At 36.8% G+C, this 13,690-nt stretch overlaps 1 long non-coding RNA gene across 1 annotated transcript; it reads right to left on the bottom strand.

Moving 5' to 3' along the window:
- Positions 1-570: 570 nt before the first annotated feature.
- LOC116254923 (uncharacterized) lies at positions 571-1,616 on the bottom strand. Its single transcript, XR_004172785.2, has 3 exons — positions 1,228-1,616; positions 1,014-1,137; positions 571-737 (listed from the first exon to the last, which is right to left on the bottom strand). It is a non-coding gene; the product is annotated as an uncharacterized LOC116254923 (long non-coding RNA).
- Between the last annotated feature and the right edge of the window lie 12,074 nt (positions 1,617-13,690).

The raw sequence follows: 13,690 nt of genomic DNA, 5'->3' as shown, positions 1-13,690 counted from the left end.
TGGGTTTAGTTTCCAATCCAACACATGATTTAAAATAATCAAATTTGTAGCAGTTTCAGATCTAAATTTTCATGCAAAACAAATCTAAATTACAAAATCACTTGTACCTAATGTAATTCTAGTTGCAATGCAACTTGGACTTTGTCTTCTTGATGCCCCAAGCAATCTAAATGAAAAGTTATATGCTAAAATAATGTATGAATTACGTGCACTTAAGCGGACAAAACGTCTTGTCCACCACACCACTGTTTTGTCTGTCTTGTCAATAGTGTTTTCTGTCCACTGTTTGATAATTTTAACAACATAAAACTATGTCCTTGCTGTCTAGTGTTTGAATTGCATCAATTTGTTTTTTGTTTTTTCTTTTTGTTCCACCCATTGTTTGTGCCTTGTAATACCTCAATTTTTTTGAACCAATGGTAGTGAGCAGACATGCATATGTTTGTGTGTGTGTGTGTATATATATATATATATATATATATATATATATATATATATATATATATATATATATATATATATATATATATAGAGAGAGAGAGAGAGAGAGAGAGAGAGAGAGAGAGAGGGTTATTAAAAAAAAATAACACAAATTCTATATTGATAACTTGTTGATTACATGACTAAAAGAATTAACTTGTTACAATCATTCATCAAACATACAACAAAATTCATGATCCATCAAGTAATTATCTTCACCTCCATGTCCATCTTTTTTCTCTTTCATGACTTTCCACCTGCAAATAAAAAAAAAATCATACTTAAAATGATAAATCATCAATGAAACATGTACTTTCACCAAACGTTTTCTATGCAAACATTTCATCAAACATTTTCTGTGCAACAAATATTCATCCTTGAACAGACGATGCAAAATAAAAAAAAGTCCCCAAATCTATTTATTCTTATTGTAATTTATGTATAGTTGATGCAAAGGTTAATGGTTTGAAGCAAAACCCCAAACTAGACAATGCAAAAGGAAAGAAAACAACTGGTGTTCATTATAATGTTACCTGAAAAACTAGTCATAATTTGCTCCAAATTTAACAAATACAGAAGAAATCAAGAGCTTCACGTTTCCGATACCCCTCTTGCCACTGATTTCCCTCTTTACTGAACCAATAAAGCTTCGCCTTCCTGAAAAAAGACAATCATATCAGCATAAAACTCTTACGCTTGAAGAGACCTCAAGCCCAAACAAACGATCAGAAGGCTCCCTTCACTTACATATTGAGAAGAACTTCTTCGTCCTCCTCAAGCTTGACAATGGCTGCACGACTGCTGTGGTGTCCTTGTCATCTCTCATGGCCTCTGATGTCACCTCCTCTAGCCCATTCCTCTCTGGATCCTCGGTGTCATGGATAATCGGTCAATCGTGTGAGGCAAAGAGTTGAGGGCAAGAGTGACAGAGTGAGTGCCTCGGGAGGGATGAGAAAGAAGAAGCTGCAAAGATTAGGGATTCCAACCATTCCTAGCTCAAAACAGCGAGAGGGGGCGAGAGCGCAGCGGGAGAGGTTGAGGGAGGGAGAGAGGAGAGTAAGAAGAGTCGAGGGAGATCGAGCCGTGTACTGTCCTCTCCGTTCCTTGCTTACCCTCGGAACACTTCAAGACACGGGCAAAATTTATACCCCATGTCCCAGTGTCCGCCCTGTCATGCGGCCAGCATTTGATGGTATTTTTTTAAAAGAAGGAACTGATCGTTCTGTTCCTGCAGTTTCGGCCTATCAAACGACCTCTAATTGTACACATGAAATGAAGTCCGTTAGTAATTCTTAGGTTCTCAGTTTAGATTGTGCATCACAAACACTACAAAAAGAGATGGACTCACCGACGCATGGGAAAAGGGGCATGCGCGAAAGGCTACTTTTACTGACATCCGGCTTAAAATGTTGGTGAAGAATAATTTTTACCAAATTCCAAAACAAGATGCCGGTGAAAGTAACCTTTCCCGATGCGTTTCACTAACATGTTGCTGAAGTTGGGATGTTACCGACAGCACGTCAATGTCGCCAAACATTTTACTTTTACTGACATCAAAAGAACAAGGTTAGGATGGTCATAAAGTTTGGCTTTTACTGACATCATGCTTAAAAAAAAGTCGTGAAACATTACATTTTTACCGACATTTAAAAATAAATGTCGCTAAAAGGGTTTTTACAGACGTTCATTTTACAGATGTCTATAAAACAGAAATTAGTTTTACCAACATGTGGTCATGCTTGCGTCGGTAAATGTTTTCGGGCAAAGAATTACCGACATCCACCCATGCACCGAGCCTTTATTGACGTGTTTGCTTTGGACGTTGCTAAAGTCGCTTACACCAACACACGTTAAATGTCGGTAAAAGTTACTGCATAAATTGCATCGATGTTTTTAAGTATGCCCTTTTACCGACGTCTCCATCACATTGATAAAAGCTTCCCCGCCTTTATAACCCCACCCCCACCCCCCACTCTCAGAGAGCCTTTCTTATCCTTTTTCTTCCGTCTATTCCTCTCTCCTCCTTGATTTACTGAAAATTTTGGGTGATTTCAAGCGTTTTTCATCAATTTTTGATATCTAAATAATAAAAAGGCAAGTTGCTCTAACTTAAGTTTTTCTCTATTTGTGGATGATTTTAGGTTTTGATATTGTTCTAGGGCATGTATTCAAGTTTTTCCAATGAGATTTCACAATTTTTCGGTAGTATTTGATCATGAAACTTTCTAATAACGTTTGTTAAACTTAAAGAGTATCAATTTGATACATTAATTGTATAAAATATCTGCACAAACACAAAAGCCCTAATTTTAAATTGAGCACAACATTTCCTGAACATGGAATGTAAACCTTTGGTTTTTTTTCATGAGATACTGTACTCAATACTCATTGCATCTTTTACCTATTTTTTTAAGAAGTTTTGCAGTTGGAGTAGTTGCTATTTCTTCCGATGTCCCTATTCCATCTTTTGGTGACTTAGTGGATCATGTTCCGAAGTTCTGGCCATTTTTTGAGTATATTGAAAATAGTTAAGCACAATTAGAGTCACTTTTTGAATTATAAGTAAACCTATAAATGGTTTCATGTAGCTGCTAAAAAAAATTTGATTGTATGCTTTTAGGTTATTAATATATCAAATTTTATTGTAGTCTTGCTTATAAAAAGTTTTACCGACACCCAACTTGCCGCTAACTTACTCGGACGTGGATAAATGTTTTACCGACATATCACCATGTTTTTACCAACGGTTTTTTAGCTATCGGTGAATCCTCCGTTTTTTTTGTAGTGATAGATGTCAACCGTGTTCGGTATGCATATAATTGGCTGCCTCTTATGTGATTTGAGTGTATGTTTTCTTAGGAACAAAAGCTGATGAACCTTCATTTTGCTCGAGTCGTAGCAGCTTTATGCTTAGTCATCCATTTGTATGAAAAAAAAAATGGGGCTCCAGCATATTTTAGGCAAGGTAGGGCCTTCACAAATTTGCTATATAAGTAGATAACATTTTCTAGATATAAAATATCTGGCTCAGGTGTAGAGCCATTTTTGTTTTTCCCCTTTTCAGCTTTGAAAGCTTGCTACATTTGAAACCACTACTGAGACAAAAATTTTGAAATGCTTAATTGGACATCAATATTTTCTATCAATTTGATATTATTGTTTTTGTTGTTGTTGATGTGCTAGTTTATGGTTTTATATGTTGCACAAGTGATGCAATATTGGTCCTGTATGGATCTTCATTCTTGGAGTTGCAATAAAGTTTTTTGTTTTACGTGCAGTTGAACGTATTATAATTAAAAAAATTGCACATAAAAAGTACTTTAGGACAAGTCTACTTGGAGATTGCGATACTATATTTTAGAAGGGTTGCTAGAATAAGGTGTTTGAGCCGTTTTAATATAAGTTTATGGTTAAAGATAAAATTTGTTGTTTTTCATTGTCAATATAACTTGATATACGTGTATGCATGAAAGATAATTAACAAAAACTAATTACAACAAATACTTATTTCACATTGTTGCGTCATAATATAATTGTCACCTGGATTGTGCTTAGGCCGGTTCCCTAGAATAAACCACAGCCTTACCCAGATCAAACACTCTAGCAGATCTGCATTTCTATTTCATCATAAGAAGAAGAAACACTCCATGTACCTGGCACACTAGCGAAGCACCAACTGCCTAGCCCGTCTGAGGATTCACCGGCTGACAAGCAAAAAATGGTCCATAGAATGGAACCCATTTACGGTGCCAAAATCTGGAAATACGTCGCAACTGTTGTGAACAAATAAAAAAAAAAATTTACAGGATCATGCTTGCTTCTGTTAAAACTACAGCACGTCAAAGACAATATTGAAGACACTACCATGGCATTTGACTTGAACCAAACAAGATAATGCAATGTCATTATTCAATAATCATGTCTTCAAATGTTTGTTAAAGAACTAACAGAGAAAGTATGTTTGTTAAAGAACTAACAGAGAAAGTTACATTCTATTATTATATATACGACAATAAGATACATCAAAATTGAAGAAGTTGATTTGAATTGATGCAATCAAAATGACTTTGTCCGGCAATAAAAAGTTACCAGGTAAGCTCAAAAGCTGCTTGTGCTTTTATTGCAGCCTGCTCTTCTCTGATCTTCTCAAGATCATGTGAAACTCTGGTTCCAACACCTGCATCAGCACTCTGTACATCTTGGTGCACAGCCACAAAGGTATCTACTTCACATGATACTTCAGCACTTGCCCTTGTCTCAGTTTCCATGTTAGAGACATTTACATCATTTTTTGTAGGAACTGGCTGGGAAACAAGGTTGAATTGGCAATCAAGTCAGCAAGAGGCTCATTCGCAGAGCTCAGCTAGCCCTTCTCATTTGTGACCTTCGCATGAAGATCCAAAAATATCCATTTTTCTCAAATATTCAAACAGTCTTTAAGTTAAACACGTCTAGGAAGCAGAAAACAATTTGCAAAGAGAGAAAAATAGTTTTCCTTCTTCTAAAGCATTGAAACTTTTAATGCCCAAAAAATGCATTTTATGTATGTTCAAATGCTAGCAACAGTTAAATCATTCATCTTAGTCTGAGTAACAAACAAATGTTTACATACAATAATAATAATAATAATAATAATAATAAAATCTTAATGGACTTGGTGAATTCTATAAATGTACGAGCTAGCAAAATTATAAAAATTAAGATCATGGGTGTCATCAACTTCACCAACTGGCAGACCCACAAAACTTTTGCAGCATTCTCCTTTAAACTTCAGGGCTAAAACTGGACGAGTCCAAATAAAAAATCTTCAGTAGATTTAATGCTTAGAGAGATCGACAATCAATCCAAAGAAAAGGCAACCGAACTTTTATTTATCAAATCATTCAACCATTAAGGTAAGTATAATTTTTTTTATATATGCTCTTTCTCCTTTGGAACGTAACTCGTAAAAATCACAGTTTAAATTCTGTTTTTCTTTTTTTCACAAATTCTTGTTCTTTATGAACTGTTATAAATCTTATCTAATATTGTAGGAGAGAATCAATTAGTTGCATTAATATTAAAAAATAAAATATCCTCTTGTCAGGAAGTTATACTCCATCACCTCAAAGATTGACCATATTGTAGTAATTCCTGCAGCCAAGACCCCAGCAGATATCCTCTTGTCCTTCAACAGCAGCACATCAGCAACTGCAAAAAAGCTCAATTTATTCTTATAACTTGATCACAAGATACTGCATATAGTTCAAAGGCCAGCGTGAATCCTCAAAAAAGGAACTTAACCAATCTTTGCAATCCGTCTCAAAAATTCTACTGTTTTTCTTGTTCACCAGATCTCTCGAGTATCATTTGAGAGAAGATCTTCAGACAAAAAAGGTATTTAAGAGATCGAGCTGGGAAACAGGTGGGTTTCAGCTACAACCACACGAAACATAACTCGCTACAATTGCCAATTGGGGGCCCTCCCGAGCCCTTTCTGTTTTTAAAATTAGTAAAATGAAACTAAGCTACAACTATCCATGGGGGGCCTCCCCAATGCTTTTTGTTGGCATCACCTAAAGGTTTGTGATTCAAGGAAACCATGATTTTTAGTAGAACGTCTCTCTGATTGCCGAAATCAAAGCCGCGTGAATGGACAAACAGCCTCTCCAATTTCCTCCACTACTTTCGTCGGAGCTCAAAATTGAACTTTTTCCTCTTTGATTTTGTAACAAAGAAAAATCGAGATGACCACCATATGGTTATGAGAAACAAAAACTTAAAAAAAAAAAATCTGAAAGAACAAAACTGCCTCTACAATTTCAACATTGTTCTAATGAAAAATGGAAAAGGGGGGTGGTAATTGTCTCTGCAGAGAAGGAATTCAGAGAAACCCCGTCACTTGGATTTACAGTTCACACTAGACCCTGCTAAACGACCTGAATGTCCAAGAAGAAAAGCACAAAAATCTGAAAAGAACCCAAACCAGGAACTCTAAAAAGGTTGCATTCGGTTACCAATTAGAACTGAGGAAGCACGTCAAATTCTTGATGAGAGATCACCCTTTTCATGTTTCGACAATTGCACTAGCAAGGGACATGAAGGCCAAACACAGATGTGGAGATGATGCTTAATCTAATCTTTGAAGGGCTCCCCAAATTTTAAGTGGATACTGCTTTTACGCAGTAATTAGGGCTGCATAACAAGCCGAGCCAACTCGGGCTCGACTCGAACTCGGTCAAAAAAACTCAGCTCGTGTTCGACTCATTTATAAATGAGTAGAGTTCGAGCTTACCAAGATACTCAAAACCATAAACGAGTCGAGTTTAAGTTTCAGGAACTTGACTCAGACTCACAAACCAGTACTTTATATAATATTGCCAAAACCTTCACCAAAACACTTTTAACTTTTAGTGTAAATATAAATTTTCACAAGTTACACGAGTTGAACGAGTTATACGAGTTAAATGAGTTACATGAGTTAACGCTTATACGAATTAAACAAATTACATGAGTTAACGCTTACACGAGTTAAACAAGTTAATGGTTACATGAGTTAACACTAAACGTGTTAATGCCTAAATGATTAAATGGTTAACAAGTCAGGTTCTAGCTTGATTTTGTGTAGTTGAGTCAAGCTCGAGCTTGGCATAAGGAGCTCGACTCGAGTCCGAATGGAGCTCGAGCTAGAGTTTTTTGAGCGGAGTCCCTCGGCTCGTGTGCAGCCCTAGCAGTAATAGTTTTGAAAAACAATTTGTTTTTTCAATGGCTATTAATGGCGCCATTCTTTTGCAACAATGCACATGGCATCCAACCCTTATCCGAGAGAGAGAAAGTTGATGATATAAAAAGTTACCCCACGCCGAGAGCTTCACTGTTCACATAGTAATGAAAAATAAAACCTAATTACTCAAGTTGATTACCAGAGCATCGTCGGCAGAATTGAAGTGGGATTCGACTTCTGGGCCTTTTGTTCTAAAAAACTCTGTTGTGAACAGTGAAATCGAATCTATCAAACCTGATGTATTGGGTATTCTAGAAAAATAAATGGAGATGAGATGCTGTGCACTGGCACTAGAACAAAAAATGTCTTTTCATGATCGAGAAGAAATCAATGGCCAGCCAGTGACAGCCCACATGTAATTGTCATACAGCTTGCTGTGAGCTAATCGAATCGTCAGTTTGTGGTCTACTCAATTATTGGTCAGTAGGGACAACGCGCTATATTCAATGCGGGAGGACCTCTAAATTTGAGTGCGTTATTAAATCGGTACTTGCATCGTAATATAAGAAGATAGCAGTAGTACTACTCTAAAATGAGCCAAATGAAGCACATGAAACGGCCAGTAATTCAAGCGTCAGTGGTTCAAATTAAGAAAAATTAATCGTTGAATGAATCCAAATTAATAATAGTTCATCACTAAGAGTTTCTTTAGATCATCGTCTAAAAAAGTATTTGTTGACAACATAGGCACTTTGTAAGTGTGTCATGAATCTATTTTACCGTTGAAGTAAATTCATGAAACACTAGTTCTAGTGCTTTATGAATCTGCTTTAATCTTTAAGACAGTTTCAATTGCATGTCCAACACTGTATCCTATTCATTTATGATTGTCAACGTTTGTCTTCCTAATCTTAGCTTCTCAATCTAAAAATGGCAAATTTGTCAATTAAGCACACACTACTGCAAGAGACGTTGACGACCATGCATGCACCAATCATGATCCAAACTCATGAGGTTGTCTTCTTAAATGGTTGTCTGCCTTTTTAGCTGAGAAGAATACTTTTAATCTATTGAAAGGGAGACTCGTGTGAAAAGCAGTCAAAGGTAAGTAAGTTACTTGCATATGCCCAACGTCATCCTGGCCCTCAATAAACGATAGATGCACAACTGGGTCATCCGGATGACTTAAGGCTCCTAACTCAAGGCCTTACGTTTGCAGTAATTCCTTTTGGAAGTATAAATTTACTCGTCCTCCCGGTTACTTTTTCTCGCTTATCCACCCGACGTTGTGGATCACCACGCAACACAGCCCTCTCTCTCTCTCTCTCTCTCTTTCACACAAGGGTTGCTTTCCAGGGAGATGATACCGGTGGGTGGACGGTTCTCCCCAACCAGCATCCTGCCTGCCGGTATCATCATCCCTTGTAAAGTAGCCAAGTGCTGGAACGTGATCACCAGAAATTTGGAGCGGAAATGAGAAGAAGGAATTCTGGGATAGAATGTTCTGCTCTCTCTCTCTCTCTCTCTCTCTCTCTCTCACCCACACACACACATCTGTCCTTAATTATATCTTGTAGGGCTTGATTGGGAGAGCTGTAGCCCCCATATGTTGGTGGTAAGAAGACATTAGATTAATCAATGAGGAGAAGCGCCGCGGATCAAGCTGAACTAAAGTGAGTCAGCCTTTGAGGCTCCAGAATTCTTATTTTTCCTTTTTTGTTCTCTCTACCATATAATTGCCTTGTTCATTGGTTTGTCCCGTTGGCTGTTCAGCAGATATTTCTCAGATCATTGATTCATATCGTTTAGTTTTAAACATTGCCAAGGCAAACAACAAGATTTGTACGTGGCAGCTAAATACTGCTATTACGAGGATCAGAACATATAAATTCAATTGTTTCGGACTAATAGTTCTCGTAACTTGTTAAAACTTTTACCAGTTTCCTACAATTCCTTTATAAAGAAATTTCAAATTTTCCTTCAGGATGTTTTTCTCTTAACTTGGAGAAAGGACTTAATTTGTCGATGCGTAGCTGCAAATTAATTAATTATGCCTATGGAAGCGGTCGATGTATTCGTATTCTGAACTTTCTTCAACTTCAAGGATGTAAGATCAACCCAGCAACCTGGTAAAAGGAACCTTCCTTGCATCCCATTTGCTAGCAACTAAAACAATTAAAATAGTTCCGCATGAGCTATTGGGTATCCATTTTTGAGATTTTAAGCCTCTATCATACTGGTATTAAATGTAGCTGCTTGAAAAGGCTGCATGCACACGTTACGCGTCGGTGAAGGCTGATTTTCATCAGCGTTTGCCTCCGGATGCCGGCGAAACTCAATCTTCACTGACATCACATCCTAGACGTGGTAAAAATACACTTTCACCGACAGCCATTTTTCCATGCGTCTGTGAATCCATGCTTTTCTGTAGTGTTTGATTGCCTATGTGTCCCTTGATGCAACACCGGATCAATAATTTTTTCTCCAAAAAAGAGGAGGAAGAGCAAAGAAAGGATGGTCCATGTGAAATTTAAAATACTGCAAGCTATCGACTTTTACGCATCTTTCTTGTCATACAAAAACTAAAAAAAAAAAAACACGCACACATGCAAACTTTTGATATTAATGTTTGACCTTTGGAAAACGAAACTTGAGTTTAAAGATAAGAGGGATATATATATATATATATATATATATATATATATATATAATGCTTACAATATGACTTGGAATAATCAAAGTTTCACGTTAAAAAGACACCTAAATATTTTAAAATACCGATACAATTTAAAACAGCAAAAACATGTCACTATACATGTCGTTGCAATTAAATGAGCACATGCTCCAACTGAAAAGTTCAATATGGAGAACTCAAAATTAAGAGTATTTCAAAATTGTCACCAAAGCCTTAAAATGTCCAAGTTATCAATTCCCTTTATAAGACTTCGACTCTTGATCTGCTTGTTGGAAATAAAATCCAGATCTAGCAGGCACCATATCCAACGTTTATATATAATCAAGTCAGTTGATATTTTTCAAAATTTCACGCACAGTTTTGGATTGGGTGACCTCAACCAAGAATCAAGTTAGAGTTTTGCTATACTAGAATTCATTCTGGGTCAGCAATTGGATATCAGTATTAGTGTAAAGACCGGTTCATTAACTGAAGTGGCAGAGCTACCAAGTTGGTGAATCGATCAACCAATTTACAGATTCAGTTGAATCAAGTGTCGTTAGATGTGTATGCCTTGCTTGAAACAGTGGTCGAGCCAGAAACTTTTGCTTTAAGGCGCTATTTCTCCATGCATTCGCCATCTGTTTTCATTGTTCAATTTTTTACAACATGAAAAAACCAAACGCTCTTCCTTACATCTCTCTCTATCCAGGGGATGGAGGGGAAAATTTTAGGCCCCCTCAGATATATGGCAAAATGACTGAAAGGCATTATATGTAGATAAACAACCAAATGAATGGGACCAACTAATACGCAAATAAGTAAATTTTGTGGGACTGTGTAGGCAACTGCCCACACAGGCCTACATGTGGCTCTGTTCCTTACTTCAAGGCTTTCTTAGCCAAAAACACCTTGAGGTGATAGTGTGAGGTGGGTCTATGCTGAGAGGCATGAACTTCACCTTGTGAAGCATGCACGCCACGCACAATAATGAAAAAGAAAAAAAAATAGCTTTCTCGTTTGGTTGTTTTCTTCTTTTGATTCTTTTTATAAATGATTGTGGTGTTCTATGGTTCAGCACGTCTGACGTTACTTGATTTGTCCTCTCAGTTCAGTAATCTCTTCGAAATTCTGCATGTGGGATATCCTATAATAACAAGTTCTGACTTTACCACCATGCTTTTAGCCACACATGTAATGGAACTGAAGAACCTTTTGCATAAGCAGTTGATATCAAATGCAGCACGGTTCAAGGACTCAGGAATACCGATATCGTTGTACACATGAAATGAAACCATGAATATCCTTTCGTAATTCTCATGTTCTCAGTTTAGATTGTACTATGCACCTCATCGCATAGATGTCATCTGTGTTCGGTATTCATATAATTGGCTGCAGCCTACTTGTGTAACTTTAGTGTGACGTTCTCCTAGGAGCAAAAGTTGATGAAACTTCATCTTGCTCGAGTCCTGCAGCTTGTATGCACAGTCGTTCCTTTTGTATGAAACAAAAAATGCGGTTCTAGCGTACTCCATTCTAGTGAACGTAGGGCCTTCATAAATTGGCTATATAGGTAACGTTTTCTGGATATAAAATATTTGGCTCAGGTGCAGAGCCTTTTTTTTTTTCTTATTCTCCTTTGAAAGTTTGCTACACTTGAGACCACAACTGAAACAAAAAAATTTCAATATTTTCTATCAATTTAATATTATTGTTTTCTTTTTTTGTTTTGTTCATGTTGCTAGTTTATGGTTTTATCTGTTGCACATGTGATGCAATATGGGTCTTGTATGGATCTTCATTATCGGAGTTGCAAGAAAGCTTTTTTGCTTTATGTGCAGTTGAAAGTATTATGATAAAATTTTTTTGCACGTAGAAAAGTACTTTAGGACAAGTCTACTTGGAGATCACCATAGTATATTTTAGAAGGTTTGGTAGGATAAAATGATTTGAGGATGAGACCACGTTAGAAAAGTACTCTATGTTTTGGTTAATTGGTTAAAATATAAAATCTTACATCGTGGGAGGAACACTCAACATTCATTCAGGCCTGAGAGATCCATTGAAATAGACCTACTGGGAAAGTAGGCCTTCGCTCGTCCATTTACTACGAAGAAGTCAATCAACATATTTACAAAAAAAAAAAAAAAAAAACAAGCGTTAACACAACATCCAAAGCAAACATTACAACGGTGAAACGTGAAAACATAGACAGACCTGGAAGTTCAAATTTCAACTTGGTAAGAACCTTATAGAATCTGGTCCGACATTAGAAGCTTGAATACCAACTTCATCAGACATAAACTGCTCCCCTCCACTCCTCTTGGCCAATGTTTAAAAACCCTATTGAGTCAACCAAGTTGACTCGACCGATTCAGTAACTCGGTCTTCAAACTGGTAAAAAAAATGGATAACCCAAGAATTGTCAAGACTTGGCCGAGTCATTGGAAGACCAGACCCACAAGCCATATTTTGGTTGACATAGAGGTGAGTTCAAGCGAGTCATGTATGAGTACGATCTAAGCATTTCATATTGTACAAATATACTAGTAAATGATGCCAAAACCATATGTTATATCTACTTGTAACTGATACCAAAATTGTATGTTATATCAAATTTATAGTGCAGAACACACACACACACAGATATGTATATGTATATATATATATATATATATATATATATATATATAGATTACTAAAATTTGTATTCTATATATGCATTTACAATATTGTACTGTGATATGTAATAGATATCAGCCTTATAATGAATCAAAGTCACTATTTTATACATATGAAGATACACTTTGTGCAAATAAAAAAAAAATGAAGTCATCAAAACCATGACAAGTGACTAAATTGACTCCGCAAGTCACGAGACAATTCACTTTATGATGTCTTCCTTCCTATCCATTACACAAACTAAAATAAAATCTGAGCAACATTTCCATTGCCCTTCACTTCCCCTACATTCCCTCATCCGAATTAATCATGCAGATCCCAATACTTGATATAAATTCCATACAACACCATGAAAGCATAGCCTCCAAAATAAGGTTCACAGGCACCTCTCCCTCTCCTCAAACTCTCTCTCTTGTTAAGGGATGGGAACCCTGTCTTTCTCCTCTTGCTGGCAGCCTACCAACCATGACAGCTAATGTTGCTGTAAATGCATCATATTTTAAGGCTTAGGTACTCTTGATTCCTTGAACCATGCTGCATTTGGTATCGACTGCTTCTGCAAAGCTTTTTCAGTTCCATTACATGTGTGGCTAAAAGCATGGGGGTAAAGTCAGAACTTGTTTAGGATATCTGGCCACATGTAGAAGTTCAACGAGATTATTGAACTGAGAGGAGAAGCCAAATAACGTCAGGCATGCTGAACCACCACAATCATTTAAAGAAATCAAAACAAGAAAACAACCAAACGAGAAAACTACCTTTTTTTTTTTTCATTATTGTGTGAGCATGCTTGCTTCACAAGGTGAAGTTCATGCCTCTCAACACAGACACGCCTCACTATTATTTCAAGGTGTTTCTGGCTAAGAAAGCCTTGAAAACAGGGACTGAGCCACATGTGGGCAGGTCCCATTCATTTGGTTATTTTATGTATTGTGCCCCTCAACCATTTGGTTATCTGCTTATAATGCCTTTCAGTAATTTTGCCATATATTTGAAGGGGCTAAAATTTTTGAAATAGTATCCTCAACCAGAAGTTTTTGGCTCAGCCACTGCTTGAAGCGAGACATACACATCTAACTAGACTTGTTTCAACTGAATCTGTAAATTGGTCGATCGATTCACCAACTTGGTAGCACTGTAGCTTCAGTTAA

This window comes from Nymphaea colorata, chromosome 5, assembly GCF_008831285.2.
Source record: "Nymphaea colorata isolate Beijing-Zhang1983 chromosome 5, ASM883128v2, whole genome shotgun sequence".
NCBI lineage: Eukaryota > Viridiplantae > Streptophyta > Magnoliopsida > Nymphaeales > Nymphaeaceae > Nymphaea > Nymphaea colorata.
This window is presented reverse-complemented; position numbering and strand designations above follow the sequence as displayed.